We start from the raw sequence: 17063 nt of genomic DNA, 5'->3' as shown, positions 1-17063 counted from the left end.
GAATCAAGTTCAAGCTGTCCTTTTGTCATTAGAAAGAAGTGCTGAGCCTTTGGATTAGCAGTTAGCAAAGACATATTACAAATATATTACAATTCTACAGACACTAGATATATTTGACCAAGATCTTTCCTCTTGCAACACCCTCATCTGTGTCGTACATGAATGTAACTGTCTTAATTGTCACTTAGGTCATAAATTCAGATTTTACAGATGTAATTTTTCTCCTCTGACAAAATGGGGGTTGGGGTTGTTACATTGATCTTTTTTTCTCTCTCTGTGCTGAGGGAAAGAGAGTAGTGCAGAGCTTGAGTGGCAAAGATGAAGCAGGGATCTCATCTCCCAACCACATGCTTTTCATTAAGGGTTTGGGGGGGTGAGAGGGAGTTGAGGGGAGCAGTGCTGTATTTCCAAATACTTGGGCCTGTATCAGGGACTTGTGGGGGGAAACCACATTATAGAGACCTTGTTGCAGTTGGAGTATGAGGGAAGAGAAGAAATGGATGGAGTTATTTGGTGATTCATGTTGGATTTTTCTGCCATAATGGCACATAGGTTTGCAGGGCCTCTTTTGTGCTTCCTTTTTTATCTGTTATAGTTTTAATAAAGGTAAAAAAAAAAACAACTGTATTTCCTCAATCCTTTTAAAAGTTAAAGGGATAGTTCATTCAAAAATGAAATTATTTGTTTACCCTTTTGTTATTCCAAACCTGCTTAACTTTCTTTCTTACATGGAACACAAACAATGTTAGGCAGAATGTCACCATTTATACTTGCATCTTTTTTTATTCCAATATAAGTTACTTTGTCTGAAAAGTTCAAGCGAATTCTTTAATGATTAAATTGGTGCGTTCCCTGATTAAATATCCACAATATTTAACTTCAGCAAGGCACATGATGTACGGCCACAATCAACAAATATTCATATTCCATCCTGAAGTCTTGAATCTGCCGCGAGATAAAGTGTTAAAGCCCGAAGTGCCGTCCTGGTTTCTCTCAGCCCCAACTTTCCCATCAGACATGTTTAATAGAACGCAATCCCGTGAAATTAATCAGAGGGCAAATTGTAAGAAAGCAAAACAATCGAGGGAGGAGGTGGATTAATGCAGCGAAGACATATTGCGACGAACATGGAAATGGAGGTAGAGAGCAGGAGCAGATGTGTCAGAGTTTCTTGGCCTACTTCTTTTCCAGTCCTGCCGTGTAAGAATCTGCCTGAGCTGGGAGTAATGGACTCAGAGGGAGGCTGAGCTTCACGCTTTATCCTCGGTTGCAGCGCCAGACCTTTCCAGAATGGAATGTTGCGTTTCCTGCTCAGTTCCTGCCATGTGTTTCTCAAATCCCCCTTCTGCCTTAATCTCTCTGTCTGCATGTGTCTTTGTTCTCAGACTGTTGCTTTGTCACTGTCTTGTTCACTCATTGGATCCATGGTGTAAGAAGACGTAAAGTTTGGTCTAAGAGTAGTTGTTCACCAAAAATGAAAATTCTGTCATTTACTCGCCTCCATGTTGTTGCAAAACTGCCTTGTATGACTTTTCTTTTGTGGGACACAAAGTGAGATGTTTGGCAGAATGTTAGTCTCAGTCCCCATTCAGTTTCATTGAAACAGCATAAGGTTGATTACAATATGACAATTTATATTTTTGGGTGAACTAACCCTTAAAAAGATGTTCATTCTTCAATTCTTAGTGTTGTTTTTCACTATCATCCCTCACTTCTTCCCATAAACTTTTCATCTTCTGCCCTCATGGCGTTCTTGTGACCTCATCATCATACATCTCTCCTCTCATTCTTTTCAGTCTATCTTCAAAGACCCCATTCCCACACTCACACACTTTCTTCTCCATTAGCTCCTCCTTCCCCATAACAATATTGTCAGTGTTATCTTGTCCTACATAAAGCATAAAAGAATTCTTAACATGGACTATCTCTCTGGAGTTAATTTAAACCCCTGGAAACCTTCCACCAAAGCTCCCCTGTTATGTAAACAGCACCAGTGAATGTTGGGAGTGGCATTTCTTTAATTTTTTTTATTTTTTTTTTTACTATCAGAAGGTTGCTCACTCAGCCTTAAGTCCAAATATGCTTTGGTTTGACGTGAACACTTAGCGTCTGCGTACGGTCAAACGGCAGCCTTTCAAAGTATATTTAATTTGACGTGCATGCATACACAGGCGGTTGGCGCATGTGCGCTACGACTGCTATGAGATTCTGGACTATTTCTCTTCAGGAGTTTAGATCCATACAGATGTCTTTATACAGTAGTCCTTCAGACTCGAGTTCTACAAATGCAGGTATGTCCTGACCTCCTCACACACGCGCACTTGACGTGCGCATTGACAGTTGTTGTTTCCACCTTCGTCTCTTGATGTTTATCAGTGATAACATTTTCTTCTAGCGCTTCTTCGTGAAGTTTTGGAAGCATGTTACACCACTCCATGTCTCTCTTCACTGGCTGCCGGTTGATGTATGTATCAAGTTCAAGGCTCTGATGCTGGCATACAAAACAGTCACTGGGTCTGCTCCAGCATACCTAAAATCATTTCTGCAGAGCTACGCGCCCACTAGAATCCTGCGGTCGGCTAAGGAACGTCGCCTTGTTGTACCAACACAAAGAGGCACCAAAACACTTTCCCAGACTTTCAGCTCCATCATACCACGTTGGTGGAATGACCTTCCCAACTCCATCTGTGAAGCTGACTCACTTTCTGTCTTTAAAAAATGGCTAAAAACACATCTTTTCCATGAGCACTTAACCAGTCACTAAAAAAAAATAAATAAATCCTTATTGCAAGTTAATCTGTTTTGAATGTTATTCTGATGCAAATAAAACTTTTAAATATGGCACTTTTCGTACCATTGTCTCCTTAAGATGATTCGCTTATGTTTTCCTCTTTTGTAAATCGCTTTGGATAAAAGCGTCTGCCAAATGAATAAATGTAAATGTAAATGTGACGGCTCAATTGTGAGTGTTGCCACCTTGTGGACCCACTAATCAGTGCAAGAAATTCCAGGCACATGCGCATTCTGCGTATTCAGAGACTCGCTGTTAGAAAAATCGGGCCGCACACATTTAGAGCTCAAGCAGTCTGCTGATGACTAAATTTGCGTCACACGTCACACGACCGAAGTATACTATGGGTTTTAAATGGATAGTTCACCTGAAAAAAGAAAATTTTGTCATTATGTACTCACCCTCATTCTATCAGGTGGTCAGTGTGCCTTGCATATCCTTTTGTGTTCCACAAAGGAGAGAAAGTCATATGGGTTTGGAAGAACATGAGGGTGTGTAAAGGTCAGAATTAAATTTTTGGGTGAACTATCCTTTTAACAGGGGTCTTTCTAAGATCAGCCTCCTGATCTTTCTCGCTTTTATGTTGATTTTAGGAGGTTGTAGTGGTAAAACTCTAGGCCTCGTGGAATGCAGCTCTTCCACTCCTCAGCATTAGACATTTTACCGTTGTTGCCGGTGGCAGTATTCATCAGTTCACGCACCCGAGGTTGGGAAGACAAGAAAATAGAATTGAAAATCCTGCTGTCATGTGTCACTATTCTCTGAAAAGTGGAACCAAAGGTTGAAGTTATTGAGTTACAGGAGTGTGAATAGGTCTATAGTAACATGTGCATAAGCTGTTTATTGTTGAGTTAAAGGAAAGTTTCAGGTTCAATACAAGGAATGCTCAATCGACAGCATTTGTGGCACAATGTTGATTACCACAAAAATAATTTAGACTTAGAGTAAAGCATTTACAATGAAAGTGACTGGGGCAGGCCATTAACATTAAATTACAAAGTTGTAATATTGGATATAACTTTATATAGATAAGTTTAGTAAGCGACTTTATTACAATAAAAACATTTCATCAGTCAACACATATACTGTTACGTCTTGTGGCTATACTTTTGGAATTGTGTATTGTAACATTTACGGACTGGCGCAATTCACTTCCATTGTTTGTGCCTTACTGTAACCATGTTTTTTTCTTTGTTTTTAATAAACGAGGGCAAAGTGCTTTTAAAGGCAAGGCAGTCCACTCAGCGGCCATCTTTGGAACGCTCCCGGGCAGCTATTTTCTGTGTATACAACGGCATAAAGCACAGCTTCTGTCTACTTGAATGGAGAAAGACCAAAATCTCCAAACCGGTTAAAGATTACAATCAAAGAGCATATTTCAAATCAGCAGTAAATTCTGACAACAATGGTGTCATAAATTGTTTTGTATTCTGTTAGCTCAGATAATGCTAAAAAATGCTATTTTTCAGGCTGGTAAAGCTAATGCACCTGCACGTTCTCGAGTTGACTGACAGGCGATGTCTGTGTCTTAAAGGTGATTGGTTCTTTTACCTGTAAGGCGGGACTTCCTTTACTTCCTCTGTAGGCTGTTGGCCGTTCCAGTTTCTCTCATTAATTTTAATACCAGTGGTCCATCTCTGCTAAACAGTCTGTAGTGAGGACCAGTCGAAATTGTTTCATTATCATTACTTTATTATTTCACATACAGTATTTGCTCTAAAACGGCTATTTGGGAACCATTATTTTCACCAAACAGCCATTGTTGCCAAGTAGAATAATTTAAAATACATGTTTAAGTAAAATACACAATTTTTTTTATTTTTTTTATCAAAAATAATTTTTAGGCATGTTTTCCACAGTTTTTCACTTCAAGGAATATTTCGGATGCAATACAAGTTAAGCTTGGTCGACAGCCTCTCCTTTTCTTTAAAAAAAAAACCTAAAGTCTGGGTTCCAGTGAGGCACTTAAATGGATGTGAATGAGGGCCAATTTTTGAACGTTGAAATACTCGCTCTTTCAAATTATAGCCACAAGACATAAACAATATGTGTGTGAACATGATTTTAGTGTGATAAAATCATTAAGTAACCTTTTCTGTGGAAAGTTATAGCCAATTTTACATCTTCGTTGCCATGAGGATTTAATGTCAACAAACAATAAAACGACTGTAAAAATGACAATTTAAACGATTTTATAGTTCAATAATTTTAACAGTTTTAACAGAAGAATTCATGTAAGCGCTTTTATAGAATTATAAGCTTCACATTTCTGCCTTTAAACCCTCCAGAAATTGGCCACATTCACTTTCATTGTAAGTGCCTCACTGCAACCTTGTTTTTGATTTTTTTAAAGAAAAGGAGGAATGGGTTAAAAATGTATTTTTGTGGTAATCAACATTATGCAACAAAAGCTGTCGATTGAGCTTAACTTGTACTGAACCCAGAACATTCCTTCAATGAACACAAAGAAGCCAACATGGTTACGTGGTATTATAATAAAAAAAACAAACAAAAAAAAAACATTGAAACATTTTTCAGTATTGACAAAATAATCATTCAATCACTATTGTGAACTAATTAATTGAATCAGACAGTTCGAAAGAGTTGTTCTGGGGAGATGAATCAAACTGCCAAACTCTAAGCATTTTTGCAACTGCATTTCAAATCAGAAATACGATGAAAATATTTGCTTTTATGTTACCCTACGCACAATTTGTAACATAAGGAGTGGGCCTGAAACTACGACCACTATCTTTAGGAAACTTAATGTCCAAATCAAATGTGCATTAAAATTATCGCAGTATTGATGATTTTGGTTAATTTTCTATCGCTAACAAAATAATATTGAATGTACTGCAAATATTTAAGTTATATAGCCCAGCCTTAATCACAAGTACATTTTGTTCTCCTAAACCTGTTGCTTCTATGCATCCACATAAAAGCTACTGTATTTGGTGATTAATTCTATTGCGTCAGTTTCTGGTCATATGACTAAAAAGACTGGAAATCTTGCGAGTGTAAGAGTTGTGTTGAAACTAAACTACAGAGTGTTTTTGGAAATAGTTTTGAAGTTTAGTAAGTATGTCTTAATGTAATGATCAAGGAATATTATTCAACACAAGATGAGGTTTTGTGGGTGTGGTGCCGTGGCAACGTTTCTATACCAAAAGTTTATAATGAGTTAGGCATTAACATCCATCCCAGATCAGAAATGTACCTGAACATCTGTCAGCATTGTACCAAGAGCCTGGAGTGTTTCAGAGTTATGACTGTACTGTCAGAGGCTGTTTGACTGAGTGCCAGTGCCGGGCCTGCACTCAAATGTACCCTGGGCCACATTCCTGATGTATTACATGAGTAAACACTGTCTACGTGGGGGCTCTGGGAAGCTTGTGCATGAAAGGTAAATATTTAGACAGTGTCATGGTCCATTTAAAATAGACCGGACCATCACAGAGTCCAGGTTACAGTGTGAGGGGTGCATCCATTTTAAATAATTCAATCTTTTGCAGTCATGAAATGTAAAATCTGACATTGTGAAACCCACAAACAACAGTTGGCTTATTTTTGCAATTTTAGTAATGTAGCTTGATAGCTAATATCCAGTCATATTTTTTTTTTCTCCTTGCATAACCAAATAGTTCATTGTCAAGGAACTGAGATCGTAATAAATGAGAATGTTTGCTCAACATTGTCGGCCCATTATGGCACACCAGAGGGGGTATTTCTATATGGCTTACATATGTATTAAACCCTGTCATGGCTCATTTATTTCTTTTTTAAAAAATTCAAAGGAAGAGGTCCTGCCACTTTAATTTTATTTTTGAACTTTAGAAGTGCATAAACAATGAGTTTATGCATCGCATCGCACAAGAGCTTTGGTGTCACTGTGAAAATTGCCCTCCTTAGGGGCCGTTCACAACAAATGCGTTACTTTGTGATAAAAAAAAAAAAAAAAAAAAGCTAAATAGAGCAGAATGTAGATCTTCTTAACCTGACATTTTGTCTAGAAAAAATTGGTGATCCGGCAATAAGGTGAGGACAGCGAGACAGGATGCAACAATCACATTTTATTTTTTATTTAACCAGGCAAGTCACTTAAGAATACTTATTTTCAATAACAGCCTGACAGGAGGACAACAAACTCCTGAGCACCAGCAACATACATGCATACAATATTAAAAACATACTAAGACATAAAAAAAATAGTTAAAAACCAAAAAGGACAATTGTTAACAGTTGATGAAGTACTTATAGGCAAAATGATCCAAAATCAACGATGTCCGTCTAGCAGCTCATTTACATTAAAAAACAGTGTGGATGGATCCAAAAACATTTGCATGAATGGCCCATTAAAGTGTGTAGCTAATTTCTGCATCACTAGCCTCACCAAATGAAACTGCAATTGCAAAATTGGTTTCTTGAACAATCCTCGTCTTCCATTGGTCGGTAAAACTGAAGTCACACTCCAAACTCGCTCCATTGGTCACGCTAGTTGGAATGCTCAAACAAACAGCAATGTTTTGTTAGTGCCACAGTGTTTACTTTTTCAACCTATGAATGGCTTAATTATAGTTGACAGCATATTCAGCTGGTATTTGAGAAAGTATTTAACATCTGAAAAATTACACACTTCACTTTTAATTTGAAGTTCATCTGTGTGGGCCTCTCTCTTGCACTCTTTGTGATATCTTGACAGCAGGCGAGTGCCCAGTGCCCAAGTTGTTCTTGGCTCTGCTTAATGCTTTGAATGACACACGGCAGCAGCAGCGGTTAGGGAGAATATGAGGAAGGAATAGCTGCTAGCTGTGTTGCGGCAAGCCAGGTGTTTCAGTTTCTTATCATGAGAAATTACGGTTTGCCATCTGTTCCTTCATTAGTCAACTGCTCTCGGCAGGTGAAAACTCTGCTCAAGTTGGCCTGAAGTTCAGGGATTTGTCAATACACTGGATGCAAGAGTGCTGTGTCCAAATCATCCGCAGACAGCCCACTATTTCAGAAATTTTTTGCCAATGCCTTGACCAAGGTCAAGCTATCAGTTGCAAGCTAGGTTTCATGTAAATAAATTGAATTTCAAAGTATACTTTGGTTGTCTGCGTTGCTGATCAGAATGTGCACAGTATGCAGATTTTGTCATCAGCACAGTCTGTGTGTACTGTCCGTGTGCAGCCAAGATTTTCTCCACACGTGGACCGTCATCGTCTGTGCGCATCATCGGTGCATGTGCCTGCAATTGACTGTACTAAACAAGAATTACAGAGTAGTCATTGTGCACGTGTTGAAATCATATGTATTCACTCACATTCACAAGACACTTTGAAAGACTTTTGAAAGGCTGAGCGCTCGACCTGGAGAGAGAGACGATCCAGAATGTGAAAAAACGAACTGCACCTGAGCCTTAAAGGTGGATGTGCACTGTGCGATTTTCATGCTTTTTTACGATTGTTGCTTGTCAGGCTGTACGATATGATCCCAGTGAGTTTTTCCCGATATTCAGATTTGTCACATAGATTAAATTCACAACTTGGATGGAAACATGACTAGTGACTTCACACTTGTACGTAAATGTTTTTGATCTCAAATCACTTGATCGGTACAGATTTTGGGTTAGCGTCATAGAAACATTATTTTTATAAACTAAAATTAATTTTCATTGTTCCAGTTAAATTTTTTTGTAACTGTAATAATAGTCAGATTTCAGATATATATATATATATAGGGTTGCCACCCATCCCGTAAAATAAGGGATCGATTTGTCCCGTATTTAAGCTGGTCAGATGGTGTCACGGTGAAACAGTGCCAGCTCGCCAATTTAACATTTATATAAGTTGGAAAATTTGCCTAAGGTGGCTAAGGGACCATCTGAAAAGTCCACACATTGTGCTAAAACGTGCTAATACTGTGGAGGGTGTGGTAAGGGATCGTCTGAAAAGTCCATGGTGGTAAAACTGGAGTTTTTTTTTCTATATAAATGTTCAATAAGATCAAACAATGTATGAATACAATCATAAAGACAAGTACAGGTGAAGGAAAAAAATAAACAAATTAAATAAATAAATAATGATATAAAAAAAAAAAACTATTACAAATATGTATAAACCATCCAAAATGTATACATAAATAAGATATAGAAGACAAATAATCGAAAAAAATGAAAATAAATATATTTTTAACATATACATTTTATTTTTTATAAGTCATGGGTTAGGAATGTTCTTATTTTAGCATATAAGAAAGGATATACAATTTTTATTAATAACGCATATTAACTCATTTATTGTGCATTTATTGCAAAAACTGTGGAGGATGTGGTTAGGGGCCGTGATTAGGGTGGTTAGCCCCCCCCCTTTAAGTGTCCCTTATTTTAAAACTTAAAAAGTGGTAACCCTAGATATATCACACCCAGTGTCGAATAATTAGCAGTACTTGCATTAATGTAAGTTAGAGCAGTAACAGCAGCAGGTACATTTGAAGGTGTGTAGATAACTGGCACTGATCCAGACTCACCTATCCTCATAGCCACACCTGATGGAATGTATTAGACTGTTCAGTGTAGTGTGCTTACTGCAGCAGTATCGTTGAGCGTGTGAACAGAGTACGACTCGAGACAAATGCTCAACAATTAGGAGTGTTTGATGGAGTTTTCACACTGAGGACATGTTTGGTGGAGAGGACAATTAATTATCTGTAAGTTAATGTGAGTAACCTGCAATTTTTTTTAAAGTATTTTTTTTATGGTTGCTATTGAAGTAATGTCTAATTTTTAGAGTTAGATTTGCTGTAATGAAAAAGCAACAGACTCATTCACCTAGCAAAAAATATTTTTAATCTAAACTTAAAGGGATGATTCACTCAAAATTTAAAACTCTCTCATCAATTATTCATCCATTCTTCCGTGGAATACAAGAGCAAATGTTTAGCTGAATGACAATCTCAGTAACCATTCACTCTTATTGTATGGAAGGAAGATGCAATGAAAGGAAATGATTGAAACTAACTTCTGTGTCTAACTTTTTGTGTGTCTGTTCCACATCAACATGCATTAAAGGTGAATAAATTATGACTTTTCATTTTTAGGTGAACTTTCCCTTTAAGAGGTATTTGCTTTATGCACATTGTATCTAGTAAATTTGAGGGAACTGATTTCTGAAGTCAGGAGGATAGATAAACATTCTCCCAGTTTTGTAGTTCTGAGACTCATGTCTGGCATGCTCCATACCTTGGAAAGTACTTAAATAGAAGCACACAGTGTCACTGACTCAACCATGGCAAGACTCAGAGGTCAGAGCCTTTGGAAACGTATGTTGAGAGACCTATCTGTGGACTTTCAGGCATGTCAGATTCCCCAAATTCACTTCTGGGCACTCTGGCCATGGAATAAACTGTTTATCTGAAACAGTCAAGGAACTTAAGTTTGAGCGTCAGCGGGGTGTGAGGGGAGGAGGCATCTGAAGCCGGTTTCTTTTTTGCAGAGGTTGGGAAGGGTATTAGAGAGAGAGGTCTGGCTTATTGCATGATTCAGATTGTTCCATAACAGAGTGTGTGGTAAGTGTGAGTTATATGTGTGTGATTAGAAAGTTGTTGTAGTGAGCTTTGTTTCAGAAATGTATTATTAGTGTGAAACAGGGAGTACAATGTTTTGTCATCACAAGTTTATTTGAGTAGTACTCAAGTTGAGAAGCTGGGGTTATATTTCACTCATAAATCAAAAGGAAAAGAAAATGAAACCTATCTTCAGTATTATTTTCATGATATTTAAGCAGCCCCCCCACCCCCATTTTCAGTTCTCATTATTCTCAGTTATGAGTCTCAATACTGTACATTAAAAATTAAATTTTTTAAATACATTATAAATCAATTTATTTCACATTATGGTAATAAGTTGTTTTTAATTGTGTTTAAAATGTAAAAATAATGTCACAATAAAAAAATCTTAATGGTCCTGAAAATAGAAATATAGGCATATATATATATATATATATATATATATATATATATATATATATATATATATATATATATATATACACACACACACACACACACACACACACACACACACACACACACAGTGCATCCAGAAAGTCTTCACAGCGCTTCACTTTTCCCACATTTTATGTTACAGCCTTATTCCAAAATGGATTAAATTCATTATTTTCCTCAAAATTCTACAAACAATACCCCATAATGACAATGTGAAAGAAGTTTGTTTGAAATCTTTGCAAATTTATTACAAATAAAAAACAAAAAAAATCACATATACATAAGTATTCACAGCCTTTGCTCAATACTTTGTTGAAGCACCTTTGGCACCAATTACAGCCTCAAGTCTTTTTGAGTATGATGCTACAAGCTTGGCACACCTATTTTGGGGCAGTTTCTCCCATTCTTCTTTGCAGGACCTCTCAAGCTCCATCAGGTTGGATGGGGAACGTCTGTGCACAGCCATTTTCAGATCTCTCCAGAGATGTTCAATCGGGTTCAAGTCTGGGCTCTGGCTGGGCCACTCTAGGACATTCACAGAGTTGTCCCGTAGCCACTCCTTTGTTATCTTGGCTGTGTGCTTAGGGTCGTTGTCCTGTTGGAAGATGAACCTTCGCCCCAGTCTGAGGTCCAGAGCGCTCTGGAGCAGGTTTTCATCAAGGATGTCTCTGTACATTGCTGCATTCATCTTTCCCTCGATCCTGACTAGTCTCCCAGTTCCTGCCGCTGAAAAATATCCCCACAGCATGATGCTGCCACCACCATGCTTCACTGTAGGGATGGTATTGTCCAGGTGATGAGTGGTGCCTGGTTTCCTCCAGACATGATGCTTGCCATTCAGGCCAAAGAGTAAAATCTTTGTTTCTCATGGTCTGAGAGTCCTTCAGGTGCCTTTTGGCAAACTCCAGGTGGGCTGTCATGTGCCTTTCACTAAGGAGTGGCTTCCGTCTGGCCACTCTACCATACAGGCCTGATTGGTGGAGTGCTGTAGAGATGGTTGTTCTTCTGGAAGTTTTTCCTCTTTCCACAGAGAAATGCTGGAGCTCTGTCAGAGTGACCATCGGGTTCTTGTTCACCTCCCTGACTAAGGCCCTTCTCCACCGATCGCTCAGTTTGGCCAGGTGGCCAGCTATAGGAAGAGTCCTAGTAGTTCCAAACTTCTTCCATTTACAGATGATGGAGGCCACTGTGCTCATTGGGACCTTCAATGCTGCAGAAATTTTTCTGTACCCTTCCCCAGATCTGTGCCTCGATACAATCCTGTCTCGGAGGTCTACAGACAATTCCTTGGACTTCATGGCTTGGTTTGTGCTCTGACATGCACTGTTAACTGTGGGACCTTATATAGACAGGTGTGTGCCTTTCCAAATCATGTCCAGTCAACTGAATTTACCACAGGTTGACTTTTTTTTTTTATTTTATTTTTTTTACGTTTTTTATTTGTAATAAATTTGCAAAGATTTCAAAAAACTTCTTTCACGTTGTCATTATGGGGTATTGTTTGTAGAATTTTGAGGAAAATAATGAATTTAATCCATTTTGGAATAAGGCTGTAACATAACAAAATGTGGAAAAAGTGAAGCGCTGTGAATACTTTCTAGATGCACTGTACATACACACACATATGCATACAGTACTGTGCAAAAGTCTTAGGCACATAAGATGCTTCACAAAAACATTTGTCTTAAGATCAATAGGAAATATACATTTTAGACTCCCAAACATTTCTTTTTGCAAATAGAATAGAAGAACAGGGAGCCCTGCAACAGATGGCATGGTCCCCAAAGAGCCCACCACTGAATATTGAGTCAATCTGGGATTACAAGAAGAGACAGAAGCAATTGAGACATAAATAATAGATAGAAGAACTGTGGTGAGTTCTCCAAGAAGCTTGGAACATCCTCTCTGCCAACAACCAAGAAAAACTGTGTCCAGGTGTACCTAGGAGAATTGGTGCTGTTTTGAAGGCAAAGGTGGTCACACCAAATATTTATTTAGATTTTTTTATGTTTACTGGACTTTGTATGACATTAAGTGATAAATGAAAACTATTTATGGCATTATTTTTGAAGACAGCCTCACTATGCGACATTTTTCACAAGTGCTAAAACTTTTGCACAGTACTGTGTGTGTGTGTGTGTGTGTGTATATATATATATATATATATATATATATATATATATATATATATATATATATATACAGTTGTGCTCAAAAGTTTGCATACCCTTGGAGAATTGGTAATATATGTACCATTTTTAAAGAAAACATGAGTGAGCAGGCAAAACACATTTCTTTTATATCTTATGGGATTCATATTCAACTGTAGGTTATAACAGAATGGCACAATCATAAAACAAAACATGGCAACAAAGAAAAAAATGAAATGACCCCTGTTCAAAAGTCTGCATACCCTTAGTTCTTAATACTTTAATTGCCATTTAAACCTGTGTGTGTCACCTTGTGTGTCTGTAACAAGGCCAAACATTCAAGGGTATGTAAACTTTTGATCAGGGCCATTTGGGTGATTTCTGTTATCATTATAATTTAAAAAGGAGCCAAACAACTATGTGATAATAAATGGCTTCATATGATCACTATCCTTAAATAAAAGACAGTTTTTTTTGCATGATCAGTCATATTTTCAAAATCAGTGCCAAAATTTCACAATTTCTGCCAGGGTATACAAACTTTTGAGCACATCTGTATATATACACACACACACACACACACACACTGGGGCCAAATTTTGGAATAATGTACAGATTTGCTGTTTCAGAAGGAAATTGGTACTTTAATTCACAGAAGTGGCATGCAACTGATCAAAGTATAGTCAGTACATTACTGATATAAAAAACAGCACATCACTATTTGAAAAACGTCATTTTTTATCAAGCTATTTGGTTCGTTAAATGAAGCTTAACATTGTCTTTGTGTTTGTTTTTGAGTTGCCACAGTATGCAAAAGACTGGCATGTCTTAAGGTCAATATTAGGTCAAAAATGGCAAAAAAGAAACGGCTTTCTCTAGAAACTCATCAGTCAATCATTGTTTTGAGGAATGGAGGCTATACAATGCTTGAAATTGCCAAAAAAACTGAAGATTTCATACAAAGGTGTACACTACAGTCTTCAAAGACAAAGGACAAACTAAACAAGAGGATAAGTACATCAGAGTCTCTAGTTTGAGAAATAGACACCTCACATGTCCTCAGCTGACAGCTTCATTGAATTCTACCCGCTCAACACTAGTTTCATGTACAACAGTAAAGAGAAGACTCAGGGGTGCAGGCCTTATGGGAAGAACTGCAAAGAAAAAGCCAATTTTTAAACAGAAAAAAAGAGAAAATCGTGTGGCAGCAGTGCAATGCATAAAATCATGCAGATTTTCAGGAGCTTCACATCAACCATCAGAACATGGAAAAAATGTGATCTCACTGATTTAGACCGTGGCATGGTTTTTGGTGCCAGATGGGCTGGTTTAAGTATTTCTGTAACTGCTGATCTCCTGGGATTTTCACGCACAACAGCAGAAGACCACGACGGGTTCCACTTCTGTCAGCCAAGAACAGAAAGCTGAGGTTGCAGTGGGCCTACCATCAGTGTACCTCAGCAGAAATCGCAATTCATCCGACCAGGCTATGCTTTTCCAGTCTTTAACTGTCCAGTTTTGTTAAGCATGTACCCACTGCAGTTTTCTGTTGTTGGCTGACAGAAGTGGAACCCAACATGGTCTTCTGCTGTTATAGCCCATCCGCCTCAAGATTCAACGTGTTCTGCATTCTGAGATGCTATTCTACTCACTACAATTGTACAGAGGGGTTATAGGAGTTACTGTAGCCTTTCTGTCTGCTCGAACCAGTCTGGCTGTTCTCCGTTGACATCTCTCATCAACAAGGTGTTGGCAGAACTGCCACTTTAACCTATATATATATATATATATATATACACACACACACACTACCGGTCAAAAGTTTTGAAACACTTGACTGAAATGTTTCTCATGATCTTAAAAATCTTTTGATCTGAAGGCGTATGCTTAAATGTTTGAAATTTGTTTTGTAGACAAAAATATAATTGTGCCAACATATTAGTTTATTTCATTACAAAACTAAAATGTAATAAAAAAAACAAAACGTTTTTGAAATTGATGACTTGGACCAAATAATAAAGAAAAGTAGCCAATAAGTGCCCAACATAGATGGGAACTCCTTCAATACTGTTTAAAAAGCATCCCAGGGTGATACCTCAAGAAGTTGGTTGAGAAAATGTCAAGAGTACATTTCTGCAAATTCTAGGCAAAGGGTGACTACTTTGAAGATGCTAAAATATAACACAGTTTTGATTTATTTTGGATTTTGTTTAGTCACAACATAATTCCCACAGTTCCATTTATGTTATTCCATAGTTTTGATGACTTAACTATTATTCTAAAATGTGAAAAAAAAAAAAAATTATAATAAAGAATAAATGTTTCAAAACTTTTGACCGGTAGTGTATATATATAGACACACACTAATATTGTGGAGGTAGGGGTGTGGTTGAGTGCCGGCTTGTGAATGAAGAGCGAGGTCAGGAAAAGAGAACAGTAAAGATCATCACCTGACATTGATTATCTCTAACAGCTGCTTGTCATTGAAGTGAGAGTTGGAGATGGATTTAAGAGTGAGACCGACGCCAGAGAATTGAGAGAGAGCTACGCACACACCCCGAGACTGTGCTCTTCATATGAACATTAAGATTCCTCTGAAAAGCGAGTTTGTTTAGTTGGTAATAATAAATACTTTTTGTGTTGGATTTCGCTGACTCCCGGTTCTTCCTTGCACCTTCATCGTCAAACCTGTTACATATATATATTGGAATGACATGTTCTTGTCAAGTTTCGTGAGATTAACTCCAGTAGTTATGACTTTCATATTTGACAATCTAGATCAGGGATGGGCAACTTTGAAGGGGGCGAGGGCCAAAATGTTTTCTCCATTCTACCAAAGGGCCGGATTACAAATCCGCACTCTAACAATGGTTCACCCCTTTACTCAATTTCCTTATTATTGTGGGTAATCTATTCACAACTAATGCAATGTTCTTTTAAATATTTTGTTCCGTATATTATATATTTTTTTTACAATATTTATAAAAACTAATATAATTATTTTGTAACTTGCGTTTTTACTAAAACATGCTGTTCACATGTACAAATTCATGTTCAATTGACAAGCAATATACTTCAGACTTACATTTTCAAGAAAATGTATCTCATTTGCATTGTCTACATTTACAACAGACAAACACACAAATGAACAGACAACATTTTCAACGCCACCTCATAAAACAGCTTAAATGTATTAGTTAAAATCTAAATATTATCATCAGTAACAACACTGGATACAAGAACATAACATTCAGTGCATTAATACAAAACATTTCAGCACCACAACATACATGCACGGACCAAACATTCCTGTGCGTCAGTTAACATTCTCTCTATTCGCAAGACTTTTCAACAATCAGTCAGGCATCTCAATCACGCATTTCTTCAAAGTCTCTTCTTCTTAAAGCAACTTTTTCTTTTTTCACAAGTATGAGCGAAACAGCATTAGATGTCTTTGGGGATTCCCACACTGTCACAGATTTTGTAAAAACATTTGATGCCTTTTACCCTTGTATTTTATTTACCCTTTACATCTGTGAGGAGAGCAGCTCTGGTGTATGTATCTCTCATACGGTACGCCTCTTTGATCATTTGATCAATGGTGTATTTGCGAATCAAATTGATATCTTCGATGACAGATTTCGTATCCAGGCGAACAAAAGACATGGGTTCCACCTGCGTGCATTAACAATAGCGTGCAACAATAGCTTGTCGTTGACAAGCTGAGGTAAAATTTAGCTCAATTTACCTTATAAATGATGAGCAAGTGTAAGATGTTGCATGCTAGAATCCTAGAGTGATCAGCAGTTCTGCTAAGAACAAGCTACCTCTTCTGGTCAATAGTTGTAATAACATCATAAACTGAATGCAATCTTTACATAATCCCTTTTTCAAAGAAATATAATCAATACTCAGTCTTGTCTGACGGGCCGTATTCAACGATACAGAGGGCCGTATACGGCCTGCGGGCTGCCAGTTGCCCATCCCTGCTCTAGATTCAATGTTACACTGTTTCCTTAGAGATTACATTATTTTGCTTACACCACCTTAAATCCCCTTGAGTAATCCATCAAAACTATGCACATCCTGTGTTTGAATTTAACCTCTGTCCCATTCTATCTGTACCCTCTAATCTGAAA

The 17063-nt window shown here is 37.6% G+C and overlaps 1 protein-coding gene across 3 annotated transcripts in view; it reads left to right on the top strand.

The window, feature by feature from the left end:
• The window catches only part of LOC127430545 (angiomotin-like), a 53616-nt gene that overhangs the window by 5809 nt on the left and 30744 nt on the right, over positions 1–17063 (top strand). Inside the window, exon 1 of one of the 3 annotated variants that reach the window (XM_051680363.1) lies at positions 9369–9488. The exons of 1 other annotated variant lie outside the window; for it this stretch is intronic. The gene's annotated coding sequence lies outside the window, so the exon portion shown is untranslated. Of the gene's footprint in view, positions 1–9368; positions 9489–17063 lie in introns of those variants that run through there. One more of the 3 variants, XM_051680364.1, reaches the window with a different exon arrangement.

The sequence above is a fragment of the Myxocyprinus asiaticus genome, chromosome 40 (genome assembly GCF_019703515.2).
Source record: "Myxocyprinus asiaticus isolate MX2 ecotype Aquarium Trade chromosome 40, UBuf_Myxa_2, whole genome shotgun sequence".
In the NCBI taxonomy this organism is placed as follows: domain Eukaryota; kingdom Metazoa; phylum Chordata; class Actinopteri; order Cypriniformes; family Catostomidae; genus Myxocyprinus; species Myxocyprinus asiaticus.
Note: the sequence above shows the minus strand (reverse complement) of the source record. Positions and strands in the feature narration are given on the sequence as shown.